This window comes from Pristiophorus japonicus, chromosome 5, assembly GCF_044704955.1.
Source record: "Pristiophorus japonicus isolate sPriJap1 chromosome 5, sPriJap1.hap1, whole genome shotgun sequence".
Lineage (NCBI taxonomy): Eukaryota > Metazoa > Chordata > Chondrichthyes > Pristiophoridae > Pristiophorus > Pristiophorus japonicus.
This window is the reverse complement of record NC_091981.1, coordinates 101,892,600-101,910,722: the sequence shown is the minus strand read 5'-3', so window position 1 is coordinate 101,910,722 and position 18,123 is coordinate 101,892,600. Positions and strand designations below refer to the sequence as shown.

The 18,123-nt window shown below is 48.3% G+C and overlaps 1 long non-coding RNA gene across 1 annotated transcript in view; it reads left to right on the top strand.

Moving 5' to 3' along the window:
- The first annotated feature begins 5,688 nt into the window (after window positions 1–5,688).
- The window catches only part of LOC139263858 (uncharacterized), a 46,321-nt gene continuing 33,886 nt past the window's right edge, over window positions 5,689–18,123 (top strand). The window contains exon 1 of the long non-coding RNA XR_011593235.1: window positions 5,689–5,801. This is a non-coding gene — a long non-coding RNA (uncharacterized lncRNA). The remainder of the gene's footprint in view (window positions 5,802–18,123) is intronic.

The following is an 18,123-nucleotide window of genomic DNA, read 5'->3' as shown; positions in this document are numbered from 1 at the left end:
ATTGTTAATGTCCACATCTACTTGCTGATAGAAATTTGATTTAATAACTCATCCAAAAAGCAATAGCTCCAATAATGTAGTACTTCAGTATCAGCCTAGATAACATGCTCAAATCTAGGAGTGGGATTTGAACACACTACCTTCTGAATCAGAAGCAAGAGAAGCACCAACTAAGCCAAGCTGTTAATTAGCAAATACATTTGAATTTCTATAATAAAGCTAATTACAAGGCCAAATAACACAGCTAATAAGCACCTGCAATCCAGCGGTATCACAGTTAAACTATAAATAATATAACGGGCACCACCACACTTAATTGCTCATATTTTTCAAATCTGGCTGAAGAGCTGTCACATGTGAGAAGATGGTTTTCATTATCTGCCTCTAATTAACATCAGTGGGAGCCAGTCTTTAGTGAGTGATGTCAACAGGCAGCGAGACAGAGATGACATCATAAAGCGAGCATGTGCAAAAATGGACAGAAAGGTTTCCTGTTTTGAAAATAAATGTCAGTCTTGGACTGTAATAAAATAAGAAATTGGTAGTATCTTTCAGCTGTGAACTTGTGGATAATTATGCCCAGAGAGGTTCCGGCAGTATGAAGTACTGTTGATGGAGTCTGTGCTTCCAGGGTCAAACATTTCCTGCGGCAGCCTTTAGCCACAGTCACTATTTGTAATGTTATATTTTAATGATCATTGAATATTATTTCAAAGTTATGTTCTAAATACCAATGCGTGGCCCTGAACCAACACTTCAATAACATTTAAAATAAAAGGAATATTAAGAAATTTGAATGAGAGCTATGTTTTTTAAGTGAATGTTTTCCTGACACTCTTGTGTGGCAAGTGGGGTATCAACCTTCTGATAATACTGACAACCCTGTCCATATTTTTCTGATCTAATTTAGTTTCTGCTCATTGATCCCTAAAGCAACTTAGGCATCAGAGGTTATGGAGAAGATCATAGGCAATTCACCTACCTACAGTTCCAAATAAATTAGTGTCAATTTGAGCAGTCATGCATGCTGAGAAATTATAAAAACAAAGGAAAAATTAGGAATAGAACATAAATAATTGTTAATAGATTACAGATGCCCTTTGGTCCCGAGGGTAGGTGCCTTACTGCATGGAGCTGTGGAAGTGCTAAAATAATAAACTAATCAATTACTAGTTGTGGGCACTGAAGCAGAACCATAAGGTGTGTGAATCAGCCAGACTAGGATTCGTTCAATAATGGACACTTTTATTACAGCTCTTGTATAATGCCTGGAACCATCCAGCATCAGTGAATGAATAACTGTGCTTTCACCAAGTCACACTTAGTGTGAGGGAAATACACACCTCACAGCTCAGGACGTTTCAGGAAATCATATAGTAGAACAAAAGCCGCCAGGATTCACAGCACTTCTCAGTTTTAAAATACGGGCTATTTATATAGGATATAAAGAGGCACTGTCCTGACATTGACATGTTAGTTTACTGCCTTGACTTACATTCCTGTTAAACAGACATCTTTTTTCGTTAACTCTTTGGGCTCAAATTTCCCCAGGAGTTGCCCCGATTTTTATGGAGCAAGTAGCTTTTTTTGGAGTAACTTAAAAATCGCAAATTTCCCCACTTAAATTTCCCCACTCCGTGCAAGTCAGTTAGTTAGGTTTTTTTTTAGTTTCGTTTTTTTTCTCCAAAAGTGGGTGTGACTAGCCACTTAGCCTGTTTTGGTCATAGAAGCAAATTTGGCCAGCTCCAAACTAACTTAGGCCAGTGTATGAAGCCACTTTTGTAGGCACAGAAAAACCTTATCTACATTTAAGAAATCAGCGCAGGTAGCCAGAGATAGGTGGGGGAAGATGAGTTCGAGGATTCTAAAGCACTAAACACCTTCACAGCATCAGCACAACATCAAAACAACTTCAGCAAAACATCTTCATGACATCATCAAAAATAAATGAAAGATAAATCAGCTACTGAAAATAAAGCAGTCCTATCTTGCCGACTGTAGAACGCACCGGCTAGCCCTTCAGCCAAGGCTAGGGGCGGCAGGCACGCATCACTGTAGGGGTGAGGGATGTTTTTTTTTAACAGTTCCTAAATGTTGTGTGGTGATAATGGAACATGATTCAGTTTTAATGCAAAAAATCTTTTATTGGAAAGTTTACAATGCACTTCCACAACCACAAGAACAACAACAAAAACAACAGCAAAGAAAGGCTGCACCCATCTCTCACCCACTTATCGGGGAATGTGCACTTCCTCATAGGGGTGGTGATGGTGGTGGGGGGTGCTGGGGGCCCGGCTTGGATCTCAACAGAGGTTGGTGTGGGGATTGCAGTGGGAGTGGCATTTGATTGTCAGGCATGTGTGCCCTTATTGCAGCAGCTAGCTCCCTCATGGCACTCTGTCTGACATGCCCGTCCTCAGTTCCCATCTCAGTGCTGATATTTCTCCTGACAGTGTCGTAGCCTCATCACGCACCCCACTGACGATGGCCACGAGTGATTGGGTAAGGGCATTGGTCTTCCTACCCAATGACATAACTTGATGTACATCTGATGAAGGCTGCATCTCAGGAGAGACTGGTCAGCTTGTCCTTCCCATCGCCGTGGTCTGCCGAGCGGCACCCCTCCAGTGCGAGGCGCAGGCTGGGACGGTGGGGCCCTGGATGTTCCAACCTGCATTCCACCACCGCCACTGGGACCCGCAACCTCGGAAGGTGTGAAACCAAGGAATGTTGTGGCAGAGCTCATGGAGGTGTCTAGCAAAGTGATGCCCTGTATCATGGACTGATCCATATCACGATCAGCATTCTCCCGTGAACACAGATCCATGGACCCCCTTCTCCCCCGACCCGCTTTGGTCTGGAGCGGACGCATCTGGATCTTCTTGTTGATCTTCAGGATGTTCAGGATTATCTTCTTGTTCTGCAAAATACAACAGACCAGTCAAATGGTTAGTAGGAAAGGAGGGGGCAGGATGGGTGGAATGAGTAGTCTCACGTGTATCAGGCCAGTCAGCAGGTTGATTTGAAGAGCGACGATGCATTTTCATGATTGACCCTCACCCTCGTGTGTGGGCCCGGCTTGTGCAGAGCTGATTCTTTTTCTGTAGGTGCGACTCAGCAAGGCAGCGACCCTCTGTTCCAGGGGTAATAGTTGGTGCAGATTTGGCGGTCCTCCTCCTGTTCTAGTTCTCTCCCTTTTGTTGTTGGCCAATTTCTTCTGCAAAGATGAAAATATAATTTTTGCCACATGGTGAGCTTCTGATGGATGGGACACATATACAGATGATCACAGTAACAATTTCAATTGCATTTAAAACTCAAGATAATACTCACATATAGATATGTGAAGAGAAAAAGATTGGTGAAAACAAACGTAGGTCCCTTGCAGTCGGACTCAGGTGAATTAATAATGGGGAACAAAGAAATGGCAGACCAATTGAACAAATACTTTGGTTCTGTCTTCACGAAGAAAGATACAAATAACCTTCCGGATGTACTAGGGGACCGAGTCTAGTGAGAAGGAGGAACTGAAGGATATCCTTATTAGGCAAGAAATTGTGTTGGGGAAATTGATGGGATTGAAGGCCGATAAATCCCCAGGGCCTGATTGTCTGCATTCCAGAGTACTTAAGGAGGTGGCCCTAGAAATAGTGGATGCATTGGTAATCATTTTCCAACAGTCTATCAAATCTGGATCAGTTCCTATGGACTGGAGGGTAGCTAATGTAACACCACTTTTTAAAAAAGGAGAGAGAAAACGGGTAATTATAGACCGGTTAGCCTGACATCAGTAGTGGGGAAAATGTTGGAATCTATTATTAAGGATGAAATAGCAGCACATTTGGAAAATGGTGACAGGATCGGACCAAGTCAGCATGGATTTATGAAAGGGAAATCATGCTTGATCAATCTTCTGGAATTTTTTGAGGATGTAACCAGTAGAGTGGACAAGGGAGAACCAGTGGATGTGGTGTATTTGGACTTTCAAAAGGCCTTTGACAAGGTACCACATAAGAGATTGGTGTACAAGATCAAGGCACATGGTATTGGGGGTAATGTACTAGCATGGATAGAGAATTGGTTGGCAGGCAGGAAGCAGAGAGTCGGGATAAATGGGTCCTTTTCAGAATGGGAGGCAGTAACTAGTGGAGTACCGCAGGGCTCAGTGCTGGGACCCCAGCTCTTCACAATATACATTAATAATTTGGGTGAAGGAATTGAGGGTAATATCTCCAGATGACACTAAACTGGGTGGTGGTGTGAGCTGTGAGGAGGATGCTAAGAGGCTGCAGGGTGACTTGGACAGGTTAGGAGAGTGGGCAAATGCATGACAGATGCAGTATAATGTGGATAAATGTGAGGTTATCCACTTTGGTGGCAAAAACACGAAGGCAGAATATTATCTGAATGGCGGCAGATTAGGAAAGGGGGAGGTGCAACGAGACCTGGGCGTCATGGTTCATCAGTCATTGAAAGTTGGCAATCAGGTACAGCAGGCGGTGAAGAAGGCAAATGGCATGTTGGCCTTCATAGCTGGGGATCTGAGTATAGGAGCAGGGAGGTCTTACTGCAGTTGTATAGGGCCTTGGTGAGGCCTCACCTGGAATATTGTGTTCAGTTTTGGTCTCCTAATCTGAGGAAGGACGTTCTTGTTATTGAGGGAGTGCAGCGAAGGTTCACCAGACTGATTCCAGGGATGGTTGGACTGACATATGAGGAGAGACTGGATCAGCTGGGCCTTTATACACTGGAGTTTAGAAGGATGAGAGGGGATCTCATAGAAACGTATAGGATTCTGACGGGACGGGACAGGTTAGATGCGGGAAGAATGTTCCCGATGTTGGGGAAGTCCAGAACCAGGGGACATAGTCTTAGGATAATGGATAGACCATTTAGGATTGAGATGAGGAGAAACTTCTTCACTCAGAGAGTTGTTAACCTGTGGAATTCCCTGCCGCAGAGAGTCATTGATGCCAGTTCATTGGATATATTCAAGAGGGAGTTAGATGTGGCCCTTACGGCTAAAGGGATCAAGGGGTATGGAGAGAAAGCGGGAAAGGGGTACTGTGGTGAATGATCAGCCATGATCATATTGAATGGCTTGAAGGGCCGAAAGGACTACTCCTGCACCTATGTTCTATGTTTCTCTGTTTCTACACTCACTACTTGACCAACGTCCTGCCATTTCTTTTTACACTGGCTTCCAGTTCTTGCGGTATTCACCCCTGCGGAGAATTCTTCTGCAACTAGGTTCCAGTACCTCCTCATTTCTTTGGGTGGAACTGTTGTGGGACCACTCTTACTGATACCCAGCTCTTGCCATCTGTCCTCAATGACAGTGACTAGTTTCCCCACTTCCTCATGTAAGAAGTTCTTCGTTCTTGTTGCATGCTCTTGTGGAATTGGTGTATCGGATTCACGTTCAGGTAATGTTGAAAAAACACAGTTCTCACCTTGCATGCACGTATGCAGCACTCCCTTCCACTCCTTCAGCCAACCAAAAATCAATATTAACATCTTACCTTCCAATATGGCCCACTGCCAATGCTGCTGATGCACTGAGGACACTCTCCCTTTAAATGGCCGATTGCCAAGGTTCCTGGCCCATCGCGCATGCACGCACGCTTCAACGCACAAACGGACATGCGTCCCCCTGCCGGCACTCAAAGACACGCTGAGTCCAAGCCCCCTCCCCTGCCGGCTGCGCTGAGCAAGCACGACCCAAGCTCCACCCCCCCCCGCAGGTTTTGCAGCGCCACGCCATGGGACCACAGGGATCCAGGAGTGGCCAATATATCCCGGTAAGTTTTCGGCGCGTTTTCTCCACCACGAAGTCGGCGCACTACGTCTAACTACGCCGCTCTAAGGGACTGGGGAAATCTGGTCCCATTATTTGTATTTTTGAACTACAGAAAAAGGCAATCAACAATTAAACATATTGCAGCATACATTTCACATATGAGTATCTGCAAGAAATATACACAATGTTAAAACCACTCCACACATATTCTGGCAGCAGCCAACCTATGGGACAAACATTTGTCTGTTTGAAGAGAAGTAGTTCCCAGGCCTGGCCAGAATGAAGCTGTGGAAACCAAGGCAAAAACAAAACATTTCAGAGTTTTGCGAACAGTTACAAAGAGGCCATATTGTTATATTTGCACATCTGTTAGTTGAGACAATTAAGATAATAGTGGGATAAAACATAAAAGGAAAAAAAAAAAAGCGCAGGGAAAAGAAATGCGTTCTGTCCATAGGGAGAGTTTTTTTTATTAAAGACCTTGGCCGGAACTTTATTCGGGGAGACGGGTTAGGGATGGGGGGTCTCTGAGGCGGGCAGGAAACCTGGGAAGCCGGGTTTCCTGCAGGCCCTGCCAACTTTACCGGCAGGGCCTAACTTGAATGTGAGGCCTCGGTTTCCTGAGTGCAGCCAGCTAGCGCGTCAGGCTGGCTGGCTGTGAGCAGGTTGCCCTCAGTTGCGAGGGGTTGGTCTGCGGGAAGGATCGCGAGAGTGGGGGTGTCGGCAATCGGCGGGGCAATGGGGGTCGGCAATCGGCAAGAGGGGGGCGAGGTCGGGAATCGACAGGAAGGAGGGTAAGCAATTGGTGGGAGGGAGGTCGGCAATAGTTGGAGGTGAGTTGGCAATCGGTAAGGGGGAGAGAGGGTTGGCGGGGGCCATTGCAGGATCGACAGGGGATTGGGGAAGATGGGGATCGGGAGGGGAAAGGGTGGTCGGGGATCGGGAAAGTCGGGGATGGGCAAGCAAGTAGGGATTGCGGAGGGGGGGGGGGCGGGGGGGACGGAGCGCGGGGTGAACGGGAATAACCGGGGGGGAGGGGTTGGAGAGGGATTGTGGGTGATGGAGCATCAGCAGGGAGGCCAGCGGAGGATCATGACCAGACTGATCATCATCGCTGGGAGGGGAGGGAGGCCTGGGGATGAGGGAGGAGGCTTGGTTGGGGGGGAGGGGTGGTGGTGGTGGGTGATCGGAGGCCTGATGAGGGGGTCTCCGATCACGGGGCTGGGTTACATAGGGACCCGAGATCAAAATCATTTACCTCCTGTAATCCCCGCCTCTGTTTAACGAAGTGTGTGAAACGGGCCCATAGGCAGTTATATTCAAAATGGACAGGAAAAAAGTGGCTTCCAGCCTCATTGCAAAATATTTAAAATGCAGTAACGCCCCTGAGCGGGTTGGTCACCCTTCCCCCATCCTGTTTTCTGAAAAAAATGGACGTAGGCGGGATCAGGTCAGGAATCCCATTTTTTAACAATTTAACTGCCTCCACGCTGCAAACCCATCCATTTTTTTAATTGGAATATTCTGGCCCTTATCTTTCCTTCCCCACTCATTTTTATAAAGTCTGTGTAAGTTTAATACTTCAACCAAGTCTCTTAACATTTACAGTACTTGATTCCCATAGCAACTTTCACCTCATACAGATACTCTGTTGTCAAATTGGTATTTGATGAATGCTAAATTTAACAAAGAATAACAACACAGCATAATATGAATAATATGTGACTATGATTTAAGTGTCGGCTTTGGCTCAGTGGTAGTGCTCTTGCCTCTGACTCAGAATGCTTAAGCCCCACTCCAGAGACCAGAGACACCAGTTGAAATTTTCACATTGTGTGGGTTTCGGGGCGGGTTGGCGGTTAAAAGCATAGAAATTGACTGCGCGTCGGGAACTCGGCATGATCCTGCCGACTTCCACCTTTGACACAGGCCCGTTTCTAAATGCGCCACGGACCCACTCGGGAGAAGCGGGTGACCTCAATGAGGTATTTAACTGCTCATTTACAGACCCTGAACTGCCTTTATAACAAGAGGTTTCAGCTTTAACAGGTTGCGAAATTGATTCACGCACCTCGGGAACCTCGCCTGTGAAAGGGAGGTGGGAGCTCAGTGGCCATTATCCAAGTTCATTAAGTGACAGCTGGAAAAGCACTTAAATGTTCACACAATACTTCTTTTGCCAAGGCTCTTCATCACACCATTTTGTGCAGAGACTTAGCTTTCAGCAGCACTCTCACCACATTGCAAGTCGTTCTCACTACATTGGAGGATTGTGCCTCTGATCTCCACTTTACCTGACATCTATTAGATCAGCATGGGTGCTGTAGTGTATGGAGAAAGAGTCAGACTGAACACTGTGAGCTCAAAATAAAGTATGACCTTAGTCTTTTATTGCGGTTCTCCAGAGTGCCACTCCAACCTGTGAAGCCTCCTTAAATACCTGTGCTCCCAAGGGATTATGGGATCCCTTGGGACTCCAGGGGATGAGCCCTCTGGTGGCTGTACAGAGTAAATACAAGTCCACATATATAACAACACTCCCCCCAAAGTCAGTAGTGTAACTATTTACAATGTGAGTCGATTTGGGGCCCTTTCTGCCCTGGTTGATCGTTGAATCATTTGTTGGGCCCTCGCTGGGCTGCTGTGCAGCTGACCTTGCTGGGCTGCCTGGTGTGTTGGGCCCTGCAGGGCTGCTGTGGATGATGGGTTCTGCTTCGTGGTCAACCGTGATGCTGGTTGCCACTGGTGTGTAAGTTGGGGGATCAAAAAAGGTAGGGTCCAAGGTGGCTTGCTCAGGATAGTCCGTGAATCTGAGTTTGATTTGGTCCAAGTGTTTCTGGTGAAAGAGTCCATTTGAAAGTTTGACCCGAAACAGACTGCTTCCCTTTATGGCCACAACAGTGCCGGGAAGCCACTTGGCACCTTGTCCATAATTTAATACAAATACAAGATTATTGATATAATCTCACGTGACACATTTGCGCTATCATGGTATGCACTTTGTTGAAGCTGCCTGCTATTTACCTGTTCATGTAGATCAGGGTGAACTAACGAGAGCCTTGTCTTAAGTGCTCTTTTCATGAGTAGTTCAGCTGATGGGATCCCAGTGAGTGAGTGGGGTCTCGTGTGGTAGCTAAGCAGGACTTGGGATAAGCGCGTCTGCAGCGAGCCTTCAGCTACCCTCTTCAAGCCTTGCTTGATGGTTTGTGTCATGTACGTAACCACAATGTAACACCACTGTATTACTGTATACACTCAACCTAGATGCACACCTTGACCACAAGGGGTGAACTTGTGGGAGACACTCCTTACCTGATCACCACAGGTATAAAAAGGGAGGTCCCACGCAGGGTCATCGTCTTTGGTGTCCTGGGAATAAAGAGTTAAGGTCACAGAGTGACCTTGTCCCCAGAATGTGTCTCGTGTGGTTTCATACTGTAGAGTAAGGACTTTACATTGGCGACGAGAAACAGGAATTCACAACCCACGAGAATGGCCACAGAGGAACGGTACTGGGACGATTTTGTCGAGAGGCTTCAGCAAAGCTTCATTACGAAAGAATGGCTGGGGGATGCAGCGGCCGACAAGCGAAGGGCTCATCTTTTGACCAGCTGCGGACCAAAGACTTACGCGCTCATGAAGGATATACTAGCACCCGAAAAGCCGGCGGACAAAACCTTTGAAGAACTTAGCAAATTGATCGGAGAGCACCTCAAACCGGCAAGTAGCATACATATGGCCCGACACGGATTCTACACCCACCGACATCGTGAAGGACAGAGCATACCAGATTTCGGAGCGGATCTCCGGCGTTTGGCCAGCCTCTGTAAGTTCACAGGCGCCTGCACAGGAGAAATGCTAAGGGATTTCTTTATCGAGGGCATCGGTCATGCGGAAATTTTCCGCCAATTAATTGAGACCAAGGATTTGACCTTGGAAGCGGCGGTGTTGATAGCTCAAACTTTCATGGTGGGGGAGGAAGAGATGAAAATAATACATGCGCGCAATTCTGCCTCTAACGCAGCGATGGATCAGGGAGTCAACATCATCAATGCAACATCATCAGAGCCCCGCAGGCAGGCAGGGGCAGTCCGACACTCCCCAGGCAGCAATAGACCCCAGTGTAGGACTTCAACAGAGACAATGGCAGGCTGGATGGACATTCACACCATCACAGTGGACAATGCGGCCCGGGATGGGGCCATTGACACCCACTAATAGGGTACTTAAGAGCAGTCAAAGGGACAGTCAGCGCGGAATGCCTGGCCATAGTCCCTTTGTTCCCAACAATGGAAACTTTAACTCATGCTGGAGGTGTGGGGGAAAACACACAGCCAGATCTTGCAGATTTCAACAGTTTGTCTGCAGGAACTGCAATCTCAGTGGCCACTTAGCTCGAATGTGCAGGAAGTCTGCAACCAGACTAATATATGAGATGGATGGACCAGAAGATGGTTCTTTGAGGCAGGATGACTTTTGGGGCAAATCGATGGACACCGAGGTTCAGCGGGTCCATGTGGTGAATATTCGCAGTTCATACACCAAAACGCCACCAATGATGATGAGGGTTTTATTAAACGGTATCCCAGTACGCATGGAGCTGGACACTGGGGCCAGCCAGTCACTCATGGGCATTCAGCAATTTGAGAAGCTATGGCCACTTAAAGCCAGTAGACCCAAATTAGCACGTATTGAGACACAATTATGGACTTACACTAAAGAAATCATTCCGGTGCTAGGCAGTGCAATGTTGGCTGTCACACACAATGGGTTAGTGAATCGGCAGCCGCTCTGGATTGTCCCGGGCAATGGTCCCGCACTGTGGGGGAGGAGCTGGTTAGCCAAGATGAACTTGAAATGGGGGGATGTTCACGCAATGTCATCTGTGGAGCGAAGTTCGTGCTCACAAGTCCAACAACAATTCGATTCACTATTCCAACCTGGCGTCGGGACTTTCAAAGGCACTAAAGTAGTGATACACATCACCCCAGACGCCAGGCCAGTGCACCACAAAGCCAGAGCGGTGCCGTATGTGATGCGGGAAAAGATCGAGAGCAAATTGGACCGGCTGTTGAGAGAGGGCATTATCTCGCCTATTGAACTCAGCGACTGGGCGAGCCCCATCGTTCCCGTCCTAAAAGCGGATGGCTCTGTCAGGATCTGTGGCGACTACAAGGCCACCATCAATCGGGTGTCCCTACAAGATCAATATCCGCTCCCGAGAGCGGAGGACCTCTTCGCCACACTGGCAGGCGGCAAGCTGTTCACCAAGTTGGACCTCACTTCAGCCTATATGACCGAGGAACTGGCCGATGAATCCAAACGACTGACCACCATCACCACACACAAGGGACTGTTCGTTTATAACAGGTGCCCATTTGGCATTCGATCAGCGGCCGCGATTTTTCAACGAAACATGGAAAGCCTGCTAAAATCCATTCCTGGAAAGACCGTATTCCAAGACGACATCCTTATCACGGGTCGAGACACCGAAGAACACCTCCAGAAGCTAGACGAGGTGCTACGCCGAGTGGACCAGGTAGGCCTGTGACTCAAGAAGTCTAAATGTGTATTCTTAACTCCTGAGGTTGAGTTTCTGGGCAGGAGGGTTGCTGCAGATGGGATTCGGCCCACCGAATCCAAAACAGAGGCGATTCGACGAGCACCCAGGCCCTGCAACACATTGGCGTTGTGTTCATTCCTGAGACTGTTGAACTATTTTGGGAACTTTCTGCCGAACTTGAGCACATTGTTGGAGCTGCTACACGTGCTCCTGCGTAAGGGTTGCGATTGTTTTTGGGGATGCTGTCAGGAACGGGCTTTTGATCGGGCGCGAAACCTATTTGTTCAAACAAGTTGTTGACCCTATACGACCCCTGTAAAAAATTGGTTCTGACATGTAATGCATTGTCCTGTGGGGTTGGGTGCATGTTGCAGCAGGGCAATGCTGAGGGTCAACTATAATCTGTGGCTTATGCCTCCAGGTCGCGCTCTCAAGCAGAACGGGGGTATGGGATGGTCGAGAAGGAAGTGTTTGCATGTGTCTATGGTGTAAAAGAAAATGCATCAGTACCTCTTTGGTAGGAAGTTTGAATTAGAGACGGACCACAAGCCATTAACATCCCTGTTGTCAGACAGCAAGGCCATCAATGCCAACGCATCAGCTCGCATACAGCGATGGGCTCTCACACTGGCTGCTTATCACTACTCCATCTGGCACCAGCCCGGCACTGAAAATTGCGCTGATGCGCTCAGCAGGCTTCCACTGGCCACCACTGAGGGCGCAGCGGAGCAAAGCGCTGAGATGGTCATGGCTGTCGATGCCTTTGACAGCGCAGGGTCCCCCATCACAGCCCGCCAGATCAAAATCTGGACAAACAGAGATCCCCTCCTATCCCTGATTAAGAAATGTATCCTGATTGGGGATTGGGCGCCCACACATGGAGCATGCCCTGAGGAGGTCAGACCATTCCACAGACGGATGAATGAGCTCTCCATCCAAGCCGACTGCCTACTGTGGGGCAGCCGGGTAGTTATGCCCCAGAAGGGCAGGGAGGCATTCATCAGGGAACTCCACAGCGAGCACCCAGGCATTGTGCTGATGAAGGCCATTGGCCGGTCACACGTTTGGTGGCCTGGAATTGATTCAGACCTGGAACACTGTGTTCGTAGGTGCACGATGTGTGCCCAGCTGGGTAATGCCCCCAGGGAGGCCCGGCTCAGCCCGTGGCCCTGGCCCACCAAGCCATGGTCACGCATTCATGTTGATTACACAGGCCCGTTCATGGGAAAGATGTTCCTTATTGTGGTAGATGTGTACTCGAAATGGATCGAGTGCATCATTCTGAATTCATGCACGTCATCCTCCACCGTGGAAAGCCTACGTGTGATCTTTGCAATCCATGGCTTGCCGGACATCCTGATTAGTGATAATGGCCCATGTTTCACAAGCTACGAATTCCGAGAGTTTATGTCGGGTAATGGAATCAACCACGTCAGGACTGTGCCATTCAAGCCGGCCTCCAATGGCCAGGCGGAACATGCGGACAAATCATTAAGCAAGGTATGCTCAGGATTCAAGGACCCTCCCTACAATGCCGCCTATCGCGTCTCCTGCTGGCCGATAGATCCCGACCGCACTCGCTCACGGGGGTCCCACCCGCAGAGCTACTAATGAAACGGACTCTCAAAACACGGTTGTCCTTCATTCACTCAGTTCGGACCGACATAGTTGAAGGCAAGCGCAAATCACAAAACGAGTACCATGACCGTAATTCGAGGGGGAGATGTATAGAAAGAAATTATCCTGTATTCGTCCTCAATCACGCCATGGGGCCCAAATGGCTTGAGGGCACTGTAATTGACAAAGAGGGGAATAGGGTCATCGTGGTAAAACTCAACAATGGTCAGATATGCCGTAAGCATCTGGACCAAGTAAAAAAATGGTTCAGCATCGACACGGAGGAACCCGAAGAAGACCATGAGATGGAGCTCACAACACCACCAGTGAACGAGCAACAAGAGCAATCAGAAGAATGCACAGTCCCTGCGGTCAGCCCGGAATCACCACAGGTGACAGACACTCACATAAGTGTCCAACAACCAGAGCCGCAACTGCGGCGCTCCACAAGGGAGTGTAGACCACCTGAAAGACTAAACCAATGATCCCAATAAGATTTTGAGGGGGGGAGGGGGGTCGGGGAGGTGATGTCATGTATGTAACCACAATGTTACACCACTGTATTACTGTATACATTCAACCTAGATGCACACCTTGACTACAAGGGGTGAACTTGTGGGAGACACTTCTTACCTGATCACACAGGTATAAAAAGGGAGGTCCCACGCATGGTCATCGTCTTTGGAGTCCTGTGAATAAAGAGTTAAGGTCACAGAGTGACCTTGTCCCCAGAATTTGCCTCCTGTAGTTTCATACTGTAGAGTAAGGACCTTACAGTTTGCACTGCTCACTCTGCCTGACCATTGGACGCTGGTTTAAACAGGGCAGATGTGACATGTTTGATCCAGTTACGGGTCATGAATTCTTTGAACTCAGCACTGGTAAAACATGGCCCGTTGTCGCTCACCAGGACATCGGGTAAGTCGTGTATGGCAAACATGGCCCGCAGGCTTTCAGTAGTGGCAGCGGACGTGCTAGCCGACATTATCTCACATTCAATCCATTTGAAGACACGTCTACAACTACAAGGAACATTTTACCCAAGAATAGGCCTGCATAGTCGACGTGTAGCCAAGACCACGGTTTGGAGGGCCAAGACCAAAAACTTAGCGGCGCCTCCCTGGGTACATTGCTTAACATTGCACATCTGTGAACGTAAGACTTTAAGTCCACATCGATACCGGGCCACCACACGTGAGATCTGGCTATCGCTTTCATCATTACGATGCCTGGGTGGGTACTGTGGAGGTCATTGACGAAGGTGTTTCTGCCCTTCCTGGGGACCACTACTTGATTGCTCCAGAGAAGGCAGTCTGCCTGTATAGACATTTCATCTTTGCGCCGCTAGAACTGATTTATCTCTTCCTGCATTTCAACTGGGACACTGGACCAGCTCCCGTGGAGCACACAGCTTTTGACTAGAGATAATAAGGGGTCCTGGCGTGTCCAGGTTTTCATCTGCTGGGCAGTGACGGGTGATTGCTCACTCTCAAATGTTTCATAACCATGGCTAGATCTGCAGGCTGCGTCATTTCCACCCCTGTGGTGGGCAATGGCAGCCTACTGAGAGCATCGGCGCAGTTTTCTGTGCCTGGCCTGTGGCGGATGACGTAGTTGTACACGGACAACGTGAGTGCCCATCTCTGGATGCGGCCCATGCGATGGTATTTATCCCTTTACTCTCGGAAAACAGGGATATAAGTGGCTTGTGGTCAGTTTCCAATTCGAATTTTAGCCCAAACAGGTATTGATGCATTTTCTTTACCCCATAGATACATGCTAACACTTCTTTTTCAATCATGCTGTAGGCTCTCTCAGCCTTAGACAGACTCCTGGATGCATAAGCAACCGGTTGTAGTTTCCCGAAATCGTTAGCTTGTTGCAATACACACCCGACGCCATATATTGACACATCACATGCTAGTACCAAACGCTTACATGGATCATACAACACAAACAGTTTGTTTGAGCATAACACTTTTACAAAAGCATTTTCTTGGCTTTTGCCCCAAACCCATTCACCCCCTTTTCGTAGTAAGACATGCAGTGGTTCTAGCAGTGTGCTGAGACCCGGTAAGAAGTTACCAAAGTAGTTCAGGAGTCCCAGAAACGACAGTAGCTCCATCACGTTCTGTGGCCTCGGTGCATTCTCGATTGCCTCCATCTTTGCGTTGGTGGGCCTGATGCCGTCCGCCGCAATCCTCCTTCCCAAGAACTCCACTTCAGGTGCCAGGAAAACACACTTCGAGCGTTTTAACCTGAGCCCCGCGTGGTTGAGTCGACTAAGAACCTCCTCGAGATTCTGCAGATGCTCGACTGTGTTCCGACCTGTGACCAAGATGTCATCCTGGAAGACCACGGTGTGCGGGACCGACTTCAGTAAACTTTCCATGTTTCTCTGGAATATCGCAGCCGCTGATCGAATTCCAATTGGGCATCTGTTATAGACAAAAAAACCCTTGTGCGTGTTGATGCAGGTGAGGGTCTTCGACGATTCCTCCAGTTCCTGCGTCATGTAGGCCGAAGTCAGATCCAGCTTCGTGAACGTCTTTCCTCCCGCCAGCGTTGCAAAGAGACCATCAGCCATTGGTTGTGGGTATCGGTCCTGCAGGGAGAAACGATTGTTAATTTGTAATCACCACAGATTCTGACAGTGCCGTCTCCCTTGAGGACTGGGACAATAGGACTGGCCCACTCGTTGAACTCGATCGGTGAAGTGATGCCCTCTCTTTGCAGCCGGTCTAGCTCGATCTCTACCCTTTCTCTCATCATGTAAGGTACTGCTCTCGCCTTGTGATGGCTGGGTCGTGCCCCCGGAATTAGGTGGATCTGCACTTTTGCTCCTTGGAATTTCCCGATGCCTGGTTCGAACAGCGAAGGAAATTTGTTTAAGACCTGGGCACACAAAGTGTCGTCAGCGAGTGATAGCGTCGGACGTCTTCCCAGTTCCAGCGTATCTTTCCCAGTCAGCTCCTGCCGAGCAGCGTGGGACCATCGCCCGGTACCACCCAGAGTGGTAGCTTGTGCACCGCTCCATCGTAGGAGACCTTTACGGTAGCACTGCTGATTACAGGAATCAGTTCTTTCATGTAAGTTTAGTTAAGACTGGAGTTAAGACTGGCCTTGAGGCCTTGTTGCTCCACAACCTTTCGAAAGTCTTTTTGCCCATGATGGACTGGCTCGCGCCCGTGTCCAGCTCCATTGACACCGGGAGTTCATTTAGTTCAACATTCAGCATTATCGGGGGACAATTCGTGGTGAATGTTTGCACCCCATGTACCTCTGCCTCCTCTATCTGAGGCTCTGGTTTGTCGTGATCCTCCATGGATCTGTCCTCCTCTGCAACATGGTGGTTTGCAGGTTTAACAGGCTTTGCAGCTCGCCTGCACACTCGTTGGAGGTGTCCCATTGTTCCACAGCCCTTGCAAACGTACTCTTTGAATTGCTATGAATGGAAACGATGATCACCCCCACAGCACCAACAAGGTTTTAATGGCCTTGCATTCAACACCCTTGATGGTGGACTCTGAGTCGTCTGCGGACGTGCAGCTGCAGGTATGTGTGACCTGCCCTGTATGTTACGATTCGAAAACAACATCACTTTGTTCACAGTACGTGTAGCAGCACTTGTGTGCTGAGAGATTTGGTTCATATTGGTTCACTGGTGACAATGAATGCCTGGGCTATCGCTATGGCCTTACTCAAGGTTGGGGTCTCTACAATCAAAAGTTTGCAAAGTATGGTTTCGTGGCCAATGCCAAGTACGAAAAAGTTTCTGAGCATGTGCTCCAAATGTCCTTCAAATTTGCAATGTCCTGCAAGGCGTCTTAGTTCGGCGACAGAACTCACCACTTCCTGGCCTTCAGACCTTTTGTAGGTGTAGAACCGGTACCTCACCATCAGAACGCTTTCCTTTGGGTTTAAATGCTGTCGGACCAGTGTGCACAAATTGTCATACGATTTCTCCGTAGGTTTCTCTGCAGTGAGCAGATTCTTCATGAGGCCATGCGTTGGTGCCCCACAGACGGTGAAGAGGATCGCCCTTTGTTTGGCAGCACTCTCTTCCCCATCTGGCTCGTTGGCCATGAAGTATTGGTCGAGTTGCTCCACAAAAGTTTCCCAATCATCTCCCTCCGAAAATTTCTACAGGATGCCCACTGTTCTCTGCATCTTTGGGTTCGCTATCTATATCTCATCGCCAGTTGTTGTGTATGGAGAAAGAGTAAAAATGAACACTGTGAGCTCAAAGTAATGTATGACCGTAGTCTTTTATTGTAGGTCTCCAGAGTGCCTCTCCAGCCTGTGAAGCCTCCTAAAATACCTGTGCTCCCCAAGGGATTATGTGATCCCTTGGGACTCCAGAGGATGAGCCCTTCGGTGGCTGTACAGAGTAAATCCAAGTCCACATACATAACAGGTGCCACTTATGCTGTCTCATCTTGAACCTCAGAATCAGACCAAGATGAGGTCCAGCACCAATATAGAAACATAGAAACATAGAAAATAGGTGCAGGAGTAGGACATTCGGTCCTTCGAGCCTGCACCACCTTTCAATAAGATCATGGCTGATCATTCCTCAGTACCTCTTTCCTGCTTTCTCTCCATACTCCCTGATCCCTTTAACCATAACGGCCATATCTAACTCCCTCTTGAATATATCCAATGAACTGGCATCAACAACGCCCTGCGGCAGGGAATTCCACAGGTTAACAACTCTCTGAGTGAAGAAGTTTCTCCTCATCTCAGTCCTAAATGGTCTACCCCTTATCCTTTGTCCCCTGGTTCTGGACTTTCCCAACATCGCAAACATTCTTCCCGCGTCTAACCTGTCCAGTCCAGTCAGAATCTTATACATTTCTAAGAGATCCCCTCTCATCCTTCTAAACTCCAGTGTATAAAGGTCCAGTTGATCCAGTCTCTCCTCATATGTCAGACCTGCCATCCCTGGAATCAGTCTGGTGAACCTTCGCTGACTCCCTCAATAGTCCTTCCTCAGATTAGGAGACCAAAACTGAACACAATATTTCAGGTGAGGTATCACCAAGGCCTTGTACAACTGCAGTAAGACCTCCCTGCTCCTATACTCAAATCCCCTAGCTATGAAGGCCAACATACCATTTGCCTTCTTCACCGCATGCTGTAG